We start from the raw sequence: 14975 nt of genomic DNA on the forward strand, positions 1-14975 counted from the left end.
CCTACTCATCCTCTCTCTCAAGTAAATATAATCTTTAAAAAATATTCTTTACATATACTGAGTACTTACAAATTAATAATGTACTTCTAGATTTACAAAAAGAGATGGACGAAGGACATGAATGTGCTTATCATAGAAGTAAACTACAAGTAATGGCTATAAACGGGGGAAGACACTTGATTTCACTAATAAATATATAGAAACTACAAGAAAAGTGAGATTTTTTGAAATAGGTTTAGGCAATTGTTTCTGAAATTAACATATGTTTTTAAGATTTTATTTATTTATTTGACAGAGAGAGAATGAGAGAGAGACAGCACGAGAGGGAAGAGGGTCAGAGGGAGAAGCAGACTCCCTGCTGAGCAGGGAGCCCGATGCGGAACTCGATCCTGGGACTCCAGGATCATGACCTGAGCCGAAGGCAGTCGCTTAACCAACTGAGCCACCCAGGCGCCCCTGAAATTAATATTTTTTTAAATAAGAGTTACATAGCCCTTTACATAGCCCACTATGAAAAGGAACTTGCATTGTTAAAAGAACACACGTATATATAAAAGAAAATTTTTATATTAAAAATAAAACATCAGAGGACTCTACTACTATCCTTGCACATTGGACATAAGGATATAGACCTTCCCCTTTCCCTCCGTATTTCTCTTCCTTCCAGCTATTCTGGGAGACTTGAGCAGCCACCAGACTTACTGAACATATGGGCAAAGCCCATGGGGTTGTGGAAAGAAAATTCAGATTTGAGGTATTCAGGAAAATCAGAAGGAAACAACTCTCCCATTGAGTTTTTTTCCAAAGGAGATGAGTATTTAAATCGGTGGATTTTGAGAGCATTCCCAATGACCGCTCTGCTCCTTACTAGCTGAGTTACTCTGGGCAAGTGCCTCATTCCTGCTAGACATCATTATTTCCGATTTCTTCCTACATTCTTTTAATCAAGAAATATATGCACCATTATAAGCTTCCAGAGGGCAGGGCTCATGTTTATTTTGCTGACTCATGTCTATGTAATGCTTGAAATATAGGAGGTGCTTTATTTGCTGTTTGCTGAGTGACTCTGTAAGACAAGCGGGGAGAATGGCCTATGGCATTATGAGAAGAAAAGAGGATTGCCCATCAACTTGATGGAAGAGAGGAAAATTTATAGGAGACAACAGATAACAAGAGAAAAAGGCCCATAGCTGAGCTAGGAGGAATGGGGAAGGACCTTCAACAGGAAAATCAGGAAAATCAAGCCCTCTGATTACTCCTGTGGGTCAAAGAACACTGTCCTTTCAAAAGGGATATTAGGGAAGACCTAATATCTGGATAAATATAGAAATGCATTTTACGGGCACCTGGGTGGCTCAGTCGTTAGGCGTCTGCCTTCGGCTCAGGTCATGGTCCCAGGGTCCTGTGATCGAGCCCCGCATCGGGCTCCCTGCTCTGCGGGGAGCCTGCTTCTCCCTCTCCCACTCCCCCTGCTTGTGTTCCTGCTCTCCCTATCTCTCTCACTGTCACATAAATAAATAAGATCTTTAAAAAAAATGCATTTTAAGGGGATGAAGTAGATATATCTGTATTACAAGGGAAATACATGTGAAACAATTTAGAAAAGAAGTAACAAATAGGTGACAAAGAGTACTATGGTATGTTTTCATACTTACTCTTGTATGTATATGGGCATATTTGTACATGCATATAGATGCCAAAAGAATATACAGCAAACTCTTGGCAGTGGTTTTTTTTTATGTGGGACATGACGGGATAGTAAGGAGTTTGAATTTTTACAATGAGTATGCGCTGCTTTCATAATCAGTAAAAACAATAGGAATCCTCTCTCATAGCTAATGCTTATGACAATATGATCAACCCCAAAATCAATTTTAATAAACCAAAGGAAATGTGCCTCTTTATTTCTCTTCTGCAAATCGATATCAATATAGTTCTGTTAGATACTAATGGAGATACATTTTATATGAAATCTGCTAGACAGGTAATCTTTTTGTCTTTGTTTCTAGCATAAACTTGCGCTTTTTCCTCATGCGGGAAAGCAAGGGAGGACAGCCACGGGGGATAAATCATAACTCTTTGTGTCAAACGTCTAGGCCTATTGTGACTTAAGGCCCCTGGGTCACCTCATATGTGCCAAATTCATTCTATAAGCAAAATTCATTCAAATATTATACAGCTCAGCTTGTGACACTGTTCTCCACAATTGTATTTGAGGTAAAATATTCTCTATAGTGAGACCGAAAACAACCAGGCCTCCAAAGATGACCAGAAAGTATAAAAGTCCAGAACAACACTTGAAAAATCCTAGAAAAGTAAAAGTAGGTTTATAAAATGTTAGCGTTTCATGAGGAAGGGACATCGAAACCTCTATCCTTTCTTGTCCAAGTGATCAGTGCCTTCCAGGGGCACACAGCTTGATAGACTTACTGACGTGTTTTTACTGGTCTTTCCTCTTCAAAATATACCTCAGGTTCTGAGCTTCTGATGTCATTGTAAGAAAATGTCTCAAACAAGTACGTCTAATCCTTAACCCTTTTCCTAATTACTGCCTATGTACTGAACTATAGGAAATAATCTGTGAAAAGGTGAGAGTAGCCTGTACCTATTTTTCCAGCTGGGTCATATTTGTGACTTGCCCTGTTGGTGCCCACCCTTGGCCTTACTCGCTGGATTGAACAGGGCTGGCTCTTTGCCATCTTGGCTATCAGAGGCCCTATGAAAGCCAGCAGAGGGCATGTGATAAGATTGGACTGTGAGCCCATCGTTCCCTCCAGACTTCCAATTAATTGTCCCAGGATATGGGGCAATATAATTGTCAATACAGCTGAACATAAAGTGCTTGCATGCAATGCTGAATGGTGCTGATGAGTGACAGTTCCTTGTGACCCAGCATCATCTTTTTTTTTTAAAAGCCAGACCAGAAGGAAAGAAGCCAACCAGTAGATGTCTCTGTGGTGCTGCAGTTCGGTCTTATTCTTGGGTGCTTAGCACAGATGTCTGTGGATTCAAAAATGCAATGATAAGAAGATTTGCACCTTTTATTTTGGGCAGGTGGGGGAGGAAACAAAGTGCCCTAGAAATATACCAAAAGTCTCCAACAATAAGTTTTCTATATGATCTAAATATAAACCTTGCCATTAACATCTGTACTTCTGATCTCATCTTAAAAACAAAGAAAGCGTGTTTTACTTACAGAGATGAGCAGTTACGAAATGTTGAACAAATTTTTGCAAAATGATCACATTTGTAATTTCAGAAGTATGTATCCAGGGGAAGGAGTTTGGAGAAAATAGATATCATTTCCTACTCAGCAATTCCAGTCCTTGAGGAGCAGAGGAAGTGACACTGTGGAAGGAAATGGGGCATTATGAAAGGAGCCCACTGACAGGACAGATAACAACTTGGAGAGATTCCGGGGGCCACTGTGAGCTCATGCTTCTCATCTGTTTACCTTTCAAACATTCTCCTGCTTGATATTAGATATAGAATCCATTTTTTTCCTCTTTGGGAATTTACTATAGAAAAAATATGTTTAATTAAAGAATTCCTGTGACAATCCTCTTGTGAAGTTAAAACCCTTTTTAATAAGAATTTCCATAACATGTCTTTTCTGTAAGTGTGAATTTTTTAATCAAGCTTTTAAATTAAAATTTTCGGGGCGCCTGGGTGGCTCAGTCGTTAAGCGTCTGCCTTCGGCTCAGGTCATGATCCCAGGGTCCTGGGATCGAGCCCCGCATCGGGCTCCCTGCTCAGCGGGAAGCCTGCTTCTCCCTCTCCCACTCCTCCTGCTTGTGTTCCCTCTCTCGCTGTGTCTCTCTCTGTCAAAGAAATAAATAAAATCTTTAAAATAAATAAATAAATAAATTGAAATTTTCATTGGGTTGATTATAGATTCACATGCAAGTATAAGAAATAAGAGAGATCTGGCATATTCTTTGCATGGTTTTCTCCAATAGATCATTTTGCAAAACTATAATATCACAAGCAAGACATTGATATTGATACAATCTACCAAGCTTATTCAGATTTCCTGTTTTGTGTCTATTTGTGTGTGTGTGTGTGTGTGTGTGTGTGTGTGTGTGTGTGTTCAGTTTGACACAGTTTTACCACATGGGTAAATTTGTATGTCTACCACCACACTTGAGATACTAAACAGAGTCAAAGTTACAGGATCCTGAGTATTTCCCTTTATAATACACCCACCTCCCTCTGGCCTCCTCAGCAGCCCCCTCAGGGTGCCAAACCCTGGCAGTCATTAATCTATCCTGTATTTCTACAGTTTTTCGTTTCTCAGATGTTAAATAAATGGAATCATACAGTATGTAACATTTTAGGATTGGCATTTTTATCCTACATAAATCCCTGGATGTTCATGCAGATTGCTCAGGGTATAAGCAGTTTGTTTCTTTTACTGGTGAGTTGCTTTCTGAGATATTTATGTACCTAACTATTCACCTGTTGAAGAACATCTGATCAGATTCTGGTATTTCGCTATTACAAATAAAGTTGCCATGAAAGTCACATACAGGTTTTTGTGTGAACATAAATTTTCATTTCTCTGGGATTAGTGCTCAGGAGTGCAATTTCTTGGTCATATGGTATGTTTAGCTTTTATGCTACTATCCAAACTGTTTTCAAGAGTGTACCATTTTTAGTTCCTACCTACAGTATATGAGAGATCTAGTTTCTCTGCATCTTTGCCAGCATTTGGTATTATCACATTTTTTTTCTTACTTTAGTTATTCTGGTAGATATATACTATATCTCATTACAGTTTTAATTCCGTTTCCCTAACAGCTAATGATGTTTGAACATCTTTTCATATGCATATTTGCTAGTTGTGTCTTTTGCCCACTTTCTAACTGGATTTTTTTTGTTTTGTTTTTTGTTTTACTGTGGATTTTGTTTTACTGTGGATTTTCTTATATTTTAGATACCAGTCCTTAGTTGGGTATGTGGTTTGCAAATATTGTCTTCCCGTTTATAGTTTGTCTTTTCATCCTCCAGTTTTATGCAACATTCCCTCCCTGCCCACCAGAGCCACTGCAGCCTAACATAATAGTGCCATCCCACATAAATCCTGAAACACATTCACCTCTTCTTCAGAGTCATGTCTGGATACCAAATCCAGAGGTGACATGGGAAATTTGAAGAACAGGGATGTGGCTGGAACTCTCAGAATGGGCTCAGAGCCTGAGAATAGTTGTGTCCCCTGAGAATACTCCTAAAAAGTTTTCTTTTTTTTAACAATTTTATTTATTTATTTATTTATTTATTTACTTACTTACTTACTTACTTACTTACTTATTTATATTTAAATATTTTATTTATTTGCAAGAGAGAGAATGAGAGACAGAGAGCATGAGAGGGAGGAGGGTCAGAGGGAGAAGCAGACTCCCCGCTGAGCGGGGAGCCCGATGCGGGACTCCATCCCGGGACTCCAGGATCATGACCTGAGCCGAAGGCAGTTGCCCAACCAACTGAGCCACCCAGGTTTCTAGTGCAAAAGAGGATCTTAAAAATCAGGCAGGAAGAAGGATTCACTTTATAGATAAGGGCATCCTTATCTATAGCATAACATTATCTAAAGGAAGGGCATCCTTCCTTTACCACTCTAGCGCTTGCTGACTGAAATCATGAATAGAGGGGCCATGATGACAGGAATGGAGACTCTGTCCCACACCCATTTGGCTTGCCCAAAATGTCAGTAGTGCCCCAATTTAAAAACAATGACAGAGGGTACAGTCTGAATTTTTCAGCCAAAAACATCGAGGTTTGCTGAATCCTGGCTCTACCAGAATGGCTCTACTGGAGATTCTCGGTCTCTTGCCTAATTTTAAGAGCTGAGTCCTTGAATAGAGGCAAGTCTCTAGCCTTTTTTTTTTTTTTTTAATATTTATTTATTTATTTGACAGAGAGAGAGACAGCGAGAGAGGGAACACAAGCAGGGGGAGTGGGAGAGGGAGAAGCAGGCTTCCCGCTGAGCAGGGAGCCCAGTGCGGGCCTCGATCCCAGGACCCTGGGATCATGACCTGAGCCGTAGGCAGATGCCCAACAACCAAGCCACCCAGGCGCCCCAAGTCTCCAGCCTTTAAGAAAGAATTTTTCTTAGACACTCCCAAATTCTGTGCCCATAGATTTACTTCAGCTTGAAAAAAATTAAAATAACAAAAAGATGTCTTTAACATTTTATTACGAAAACATTCAAATACATTCAAAAGGCAACAGATTGTGAACCCTCATATACCTACCACACAGGCTCAACAATTATCAGATCATTTCCCCATATACTGGACAATGACTGTAGCAGATTTCTGTCATGTCTTCCTGAGGATTTTTCTGTTTCTTGCTTGCTTGCTTTCTTCCTTTCTCTTCTATGCCAGTTTGTATTTCCCCATTGAGAGCACATTCAATTTGAACCCTGGATATGGTTCAAAGGCCATTAGGGAAATGAGAATTGAACCCATAATAAGATGCCACTCTATACTCCCTAGGATGATTATAAGTAATTTTTTCAATCATAAAATAAAAATTGGAGACAAAGTGGAAAAATTGGAACTCCTATACTTTGCTAGTAGGTTCATAAAATGGTACAATTGCTGTGGAAAACAGTTTGTCACTTTCTCAAAAGTTAAACATAGAATTACCATATGGCCCAGGAATTCTATGCTCAGGTATATACCCAAAGAATTAAAAACACACACGGGCAAAAACATGTACAAGAATTCTCATAGCAGCGTTATTCATAGTAGCCAAAAAGTGGAGACCACCTAAATGTCCAGCAACTGATGATGGATAAACAGAAATGGTATATCCATATAATGGAATGGCATTCAGCTGTAAAAAGGGATAAAGTAGTAATACATACGAAAACATGGATGAACTTTGAGAATATTATGCGAAGGGAAAGAATCCAGAAGGAAAAGAACACATGTATCGTGTGATTCGATTTATATAAAATCTCCAGAATAGGCAAATCCATAAAGGAAGAAAGCAGATTAATGGTTGCCAGGGCTTGGGGGAGGAGATAATGGGGAGTGACTGCTACTGAATTTAGAGTTTTTTGGGGGGTGATGAAAATATGCTGGAATTTAATAATGGCAATGGTTGAACAACCTTGTGAGTATACTGAAAACCACTGAATTGTACGTGGTGAGTTTTGTATGTGAATTGTATCTCAATTTTAAAAAGAGCACCAGGCAGTATTTCAGAATCTAGAGACTCAGCATTTCCAAGTCTTTAGAGACTCCCAGCTACCTTCCTTTTAGTTGCTGGGCTCCCAGCCTTTCTACATCCTCCCCTAATCTTGAAGTAAGAGATCTGCCAGGTTGTCCTTTTGGTAGCTTCTGAATTAGAGATCATTCCCTAAAATGAAATCTAAACCTACCTTTCCATGTCATGGCCACCAAAGCAGTGACAAACAGAAAGGAGTTTTTCTGGAACACAGTATTCCTTTTATTGTGTGCCACATCAAAGAATTTTGAATTTTGAGATTGGACTGCCTTGTTTTGTCTTATTCCCCCTTCCCCACCCCAGATTTGACATTCCTAATCACTTTGATATTGGTCGACCTTCCCAGAGCTCCCTGTTGGGCTGATAAATGGTCTTAAATGATGGTAGATCACATGATTTGTTATTTATTCACTGCTCACCTAAGGGTGCCATTTTCCTTTCCTGGAGTATAGCCAAACTTTTTCTGTCATTAGCCCCATTTTGATTCTCTAGCCCATCCCAAATATGCCATAATCCCTCAAGCAAATGTACTTACAGTGCTTATTACAGTCCTGATATCTGTATCAATTAAGATTCTTTTGTAAGCCAAAGAAATGGAGTCTATTAAATTCATACCACAATAAATAAGGGGAAGACTAATAAGTAGCTCACCAAGAAAATTGCAAAAAAAACAAAGAACTAAGTGTTCAAATCTGGGGAAAGACAGGAACCAGGGCAGCTGAAGGAACCACAGTAGAAAGAGCTCAGTGGCCATCACAAGAGTCTCTCCAATTATCATTCATCACTGTGTGCTATATTTTTTTTCAAAATTCAAATAATCTGCAAAAAAACTTCCAGAAGGCATGGACCATGTACACCCCTGAGGAATGGTGGGAGCAGAGGCATTAAGAGAGGGAAACTTGCTGGGGAGATAAATTTCATAATTATAACCTTTGTTTTCACAACTTTGTGATGAACACCTTTGAACTTAATTCCTTGCCTAAATGTCAAGTATTTCTTTAGGTTGGATATCTAGAAGTGAATTTGTTGGGTCAAGAATTTGGAAGGTAAAATGAAGGTACAATTGCAACTCATGTCATTATAATAATTGTCCCTGAAAGGCTCTACCAATTTACAAGCTTCAAAATACACAAAACAACTACCTCGCTGTCTTCTATCAACATTAGTTACTTCCCTTTCAAAGAGATTTGGCAATTTGGTAGGCTAGAAGTAATATCCCTTTGTTACTTGATTTAGGGCTAGCATATAATAATCTAAAATATAATTTAAGATAATCAAAAATTTCTTCTTTAAACTTTTTCAGATTTCTTTTTAATAATATGGGATTTATTTTCACATATTCAGAAAAGTACCAGATTTTAAAATAAATAATTTTATTACATTTAATTAGGTTTTAATGTTAATTAATTTGGAGGGGACTAAAATTATCAACAATTATCAGATCATTTCCCCATATATTTTAACATATTCAGTTGTTTAATAGTATCTCCAGTGACTATACACATTTTGTAGCTAGCTTTATAAATCTTTAGAGGAAAAAGAATTTACTCACAAATGAAATTTTGTCATTGACATTTTGATTCTAAGCCTAGAAAAATTCCAGAATATGATGTAAAATCTAAAAGTCAATAAGTTATGTGTGATTCTTCCATGTAACTGTTTTAGTGTTTATAATGTAACTTACAGTTCAATAACCAAGTGAAAAAATGGACATTCCACAGTGATAGAGTGTAAATTTGAGAAGTCTTGACTGGTTGGCAGTGGCACTTATGTCAATGTTTAATGAGAAAGAAGGAAAATCATGAGAGACATCAAAAAAGAAGGCTTTTTAGAGAAGAAATCAGATATAAATAAAAAGTAAAAGATCTTAAGTCTTGTGTACTGTAATAGTTTGTCAAAACCCCAGATTAGAGCCATAGTTGGGATTGTTGGAAACATAGTTGGAATGGTAGACCCATAATTCATCTGAGAGAAAGCACAGAAAGACTGCCTCTCAGGACTGGTTGCATAGCAACCAATAGGGATGTGGTAGCTGGAAAAGTCTAAGCTAGGAAGCAACCAGGTCGGTGACAGTGGAGGGGCAAGGGAATTCTGCAACCACAGGGTAGCGTCAGCATTTCTGAGGGAAATAACTCCATAGGAAGATCCCTGGAGTTTTAAAGGGGAATAAAATCACAGATTTCAAATCAAAAGAGATCTAGCTGCTGAAACTTTTCTCTCTACATTTCCAGAGAAGTTTTATAGTTTAGGGGAAAAGTAGGTTAGGGGATTATTTGGGTAAGGAGATTCTTATTACTCCTAGAATACAAGTATTTTTGAAATATTATAAGGCAAATAAAGAGCAGAAGAACCCAGTTAAGGGATTTTGGTCCCAATCTTAAATGAGCATTGTATTCCATGTTTTAAAAGCTGCAAGAGAAAAAAAGACATAAAGGAAGAGAACCATGTGATACTGAAAATAATTCTTCACACACACACGCACGCACACACTCTTTCACACACATCCAGGATCACGTTTTTGACAATCTATTCAATAAATAGTAGTTTCTGTCTTAGTCCATTCAGGCTGCTATCACAAATACCATAAACTGGGTAGCTTATATACGACAGAAATTTCTCACAGTTCTAGAGGCTGGCAAGTCCAAGATCTAGTTAATTAACACATCCATCACTTTACATATTTATCTTTTTTTTTTTTCTTGCAGGGGGGACAACATTTAAGTTTGATTTTCTTAGCAAATTTCAGTGATGGAACACAGTGCACCTCTTGAATTTTGTTCCATGTGAATGTGCTACCTATATAAGAATGCATAATAAAACTTAAAAAGCGTGTGCCTGGGTGGCTCAGTTGGTTAAGCGACTGCCTTCAGCTCAGGTCATGATCCTGGAGTCCCGGGATCGAGTCCCGCATCGGGCTCCCTGCTCAGCGAGGAGCCTGCTTCTCCCTCTAACCCTCCCCCCTCTCATGTACTCTCATTCTCGCTCTCTCAAATAAATAAATAAATCTTTAAAAAAAAAAACTTAAAAAGCAAACAAACAAAAGATGCCTAAGATCAAGATGCTGGCAGATTTGGTGTCTGGTCAGGGCCACTTCCTGGTTTCTAGATTGCTGTCTTTTCCATACATCCTCCCATATCAGAAGGGCGAGGGTGCTCTCTGAGGCGTCTTTGACAAGGGTGTGAATTCCACTCAGGAGGGCTCCATCCTCATGACTTAATCACCTCCCAAGCCTCCCCCCGCCCTCCAAATACCACCATATTGGGGATTAGTTTTCAACATAAAAGTTTGGGGGAGACAAAAATATTCAATCTGGAGCAGTTTCCTACTGTAGTTAATTGCAATGGAAGGCATAAAAGGAATTAAAAAGTAGTCTCTGTCCTCAAGACAATTGTAACATAATTGGGGGAATAAGACCCAAATAGGTGGGAGGTTTGAATAAATGAGAAAGAAGTAAACAAACATTTATCAAGTGTTCCATGTACTATGTATGTTTTATGTATCATGTGTGTGCTATGTTCTATGTATGTTAATAACTTCATATATTTTTTCATTGATCTTGATAATGATTCTTTAAGTTAATGTTTTTTTGTTTTGCATCATGGACTCCTTTGAAGATCTGATGAAAGTTATGACCTCCTATAGAAAAAAATGAAACTATATAATATATACACACACACATATATATACACACATATATATGACATTTTGCTTATAATATTCAGGTGATTTTAGGACTTTGAATTTTGTTCATTGAACTTCAAGTAAGAAATGGAGACTTATGGAGCACTGCTCCTCATTTAATTAAGAATGAAACCGACCCATAAAAGTTTGCATGTTTACCCTAAAGTCATACAACAATAATGCTTTTGGGATCAAACACCTTGTTCACTTCATATAAGAAATATCTGTAGTTAACCAAACCATAAGAAGAAATATGACAGGGGCGCCTGGGTGGCTCAGTCGTTAAGCGTCTGCCTTCGGCTCAGGTCATGGTCCCAGGGTCCTGGGATCCAGCCCCACATCGGGCTCCCCGCTCCGCGGGAAGCCTGCTTCTCCCTCTCCCGCTCTCGCTCCCACTGCTTGTGTTCCCTCTTTCACTATCTCTTTCTGTCAAATAAATAAATAAAATCTTAAAAAAAGAAAGAAATATGACATACCAAACTTATAAAAATTATATTAAACCTTATGAAATGTATTACAAACTTTGCAGAAGGGCTCTAGGATATCTCTAGGATATTATTGCTGTCTCTGGAACAGATCACCTCTTTCACTAGAGCTTTCCCTACTAAATACTGATGGTCTTTCTGGAAATGTTAATTAAAGTTTTCTTGAGGTCAGTGCCTGAATGTTTTTTTCCATTCTCAAGTAAAAAAAAAATCACTTATACTCGCTCAAGCAGATAAATATTATAATAAATTAAAGAGTTAAAAAATAAAGATAAAGGGGTAGTTCATGGAACATGAAAAAAGAAGAATGGAACCCTTGGAACAGGAAGGCTAGCAAGGGGCCAAGGGTACTTCTCTCTCCCTCTCCTTCTTGGGATCCCCCGCCTCTCATCTCTGCATCTCTGAGCACATGTTAGACAACGGGTGAACTTAGCTCTCAGGTTCCCTTGTGCTCACTTCCAGCAATTGGAAATACGTGGCATCTATCTTTCTTAATATCTTTAATTCTAAATTTTACTCCAATATCCTGGAAGAGATGATTTTATTTATACAGTTTGGGTCATTTTTTAACTTTCATGTAATCAGCTATTGTTGGGGGGAAAGGCAGGAATCAATTAGTAAAAACATGATGTTAGGGATTCATCTTATGAGTGCCTAGGATGTGGGGAGCATTGACACTGAAGGGTGTCGATAAAGGGCCACATAGTAAACATTTTGGAGTTTATGAGCCAGATGGGTCTCTGTCAAAAATTCTCAACTCTTGGTGTAGCACAAAAGCAGCCATACCCCATATATTAACACGTGAGAGCATCTGTGTGCCATTAAAACATTATGGACATTGAAGCTTAATTGCATGGACCACGATATATTATTCTTCTTTTGCTTTTTTTTTAAATCCAACCATTTCAAAATGTAAAAAAACAATTCTTAGCTTGCAAGATATATAAAAGGAGGCTGCAGGCCAGATTTCACCAATGGGCCATAGAGTGCGAACTCTTTGTTTAGCAGAAGGACTTACCTCTTATGAAGTTTTGGGGGGACTTTCTTCCATCTAGCAATTTGGAGATCCACTCTTTCTTCATCTTGCTATGCGCCATCTCAGCATGTGACTTCTAAGGTTGCCCTGGCAAGGGGAAAGGAAGAATACAAGGAGAACACATACTCTTAACTGTCTTGAACTAGGAGTGACACATATGATACATCCCTTCTTACAACCCATTGGTGAGAACTAGTCACGTAACTCTAAGCTAATTATGTGGGAAGTTGGAGAGTATAGGCCAGTAGATGGGGTCTATGGTATATAGCAACAACCTATGCTGTAGTATTAAACCAAACAGTGGCCAGTAATTTATCTTTATGACTATCAGTCAAAAATTTCAAGTTTTATATTTCTATTTGTTTATTCTTCATTGTACAACTGGATGCACATAACTGCAGAAAACTCTCCCTCCAAGTATTACTGTAAAACTAATGAGTATAGACCAAGTATAGTAAATTTAATTAAGGTGTAAGATAGAATTCAATTCATTTTCTTTTCTTAGATTATTTGGTAGTACTTCTGTGTTTATTTGTATGACTGCCTTATAAAATGCTGAAGTCTAGGGGCGCCCAGGTGGCTCAGTCGTTAAGTGTCTGCCTTTGGCTCGGGTCATGGTCCCAGGGTCCTGGGATCGAGCCCCGCATCGGGCTCCCTGCTCCGTGGGAAACCTGCTTCTCCCTCTCCACTCCCCCTGCTGTGTTTCCTCTCTCCCTATGTCTCTCTCTGTCAAATAAATAAATAAAATCTTTAAAAATAAAATAAAATAAAATAAAATGCTGAAGTCTATATTTTATGCTCATTGTATCCTAGAAACCCTCCATATCTACAGCTCACTAAAATGAATAGAAAACATTTTCCATTACCCCGTAATAGATGCCACTTAAAATGCCCTTGCAAAAATAATGTCCACTTTTGCAATGTCATAATGTCTACATTTTCCTATTAGTTTACTCTGACCTTTGCCTTTTTAATTAATTAAATCTAAATTCTTTGATCTTCCTGATAGCTAATCTTCTCCATTAGTTGACCTCATCTCATTATCATCCTGGTGTACGATCTTCAAGTAACATAGCTTATCTCTTTACCATTCTTGATTTATTTCTGTATTGTTCTGCTGTGTAAAAGTCAGCTTTCTACAGCCATTACTTGCTGCCTTTCCTTATCTTATGTCTCCTTCACATCAACTTTTGTTTCCCTACTTTCTGAAGCCTTACTATTAGCCTGTCCTCCTAGAACCCATTCCTACTCTTGATTGCTCCACACCACTGAGGAGCTGAATCATTCTATTATTCACTTAATAATATAACGACATACATTTTTATAGAATATTTTTAAGTCTTATTTCCCCACTTAGATTATAGGGTTTTTTTTTGTTTTTTTTGTTTTTTTCAAATGACTGGGCTAGTCTGTTTCCTATTCAACACAAAGTCGATTACATAAGATTCTCTCATTTTTGATATTAATCATTCAGACTATAAGGGAAAATAGAAAAGACCATAACATATTTTATATTTAACACTTTTCAGAAATAAAAATATTATCAAATGTTATTTACACATATTGCTGAATTTGAGAAGAATTTCTTCTTATGAGTCAGTTACTAGAAAATGCTATCTAGAAGACAGATGGTCAATGCGCTATGGGCATGTTCTAAAAGCATTTATAATCATTTAATTTGAAGCTTTCCTCACGAGAACGAGCCCAAGCCTGTACATGCATCATTTTATGGGGAACATTTTATAGCACTGCACAAATATTAAAGATGCAGCAGGCATGTAGTTTTGAAAATAAAGGGTTCCAAAAATGATTTGACACTTTTCTCCATGGAATCTTCACCTTCTTCGGAAAGAAAGTTGTGATCAAAGTTTTTCATTTTCATACATAGAGAAGACAAGAGTAACAGTGAGGTGTATTCATAGCTTTTGTAAGAAGAGAAGTAGCTTAAAAGGGGAAATATAGATCAGAGTACAAGGAAGGTGAGTTAGTAGCTAAGCAACATGCTGCAGAATCAGAGGCTATAAACTGTAATTACAACGACTTACATTGGTGCTGCTTTTCCAGCTGAGAGCTCAAAGTATACCCAGGCTAACAACTTGGTCCCAAACCGAGTCATTCACCCTCAGTTTAGTCATCTGAGGAAGGAAGATGGAGTAATGACGTACTAACAATTATACAGATAACTTCAACGGGGAAGAGAGATGAAAAGAAATTAATTCCGGATGTGAGCAAGGCTGGTGACTCAATATTAAAATGAAAGAAACCAGAAGAAATGTAAGATATACCAAAAAAAAAAATGCCTCTGATTTCAAAAAATTCTCTCCAATTGCTTCAGACTCTTATTTCAATGACTTCTAATGATGTAATTTTGGAAACTGTTAGTTTTTAAACATCTTGATCCAATAGAAAGTGGTCTCAAGTTTCATGAAGTATTATACAGAGAATTACTTTTGAAGGTTAAATTATTTTAGATTTACTTAAAATAAAGACATGCACAAACATTTTATACTAGAAAAAGAAAAGACTGATTTTAAATA

Source organism: Zalophus californianus, chromosome 14, assembly GCF_009762305.2.
Source record: "Zalophus californianus isolate mZalCal1 chromosome 14, mZalCal1.pri.v2, whole genome shotgun sequence".
NCBI lineage: Eukaryota > Metazoa > Chordata > Mammalia > Carnivora > Otariidae > Zalophus > Zalophus californianus.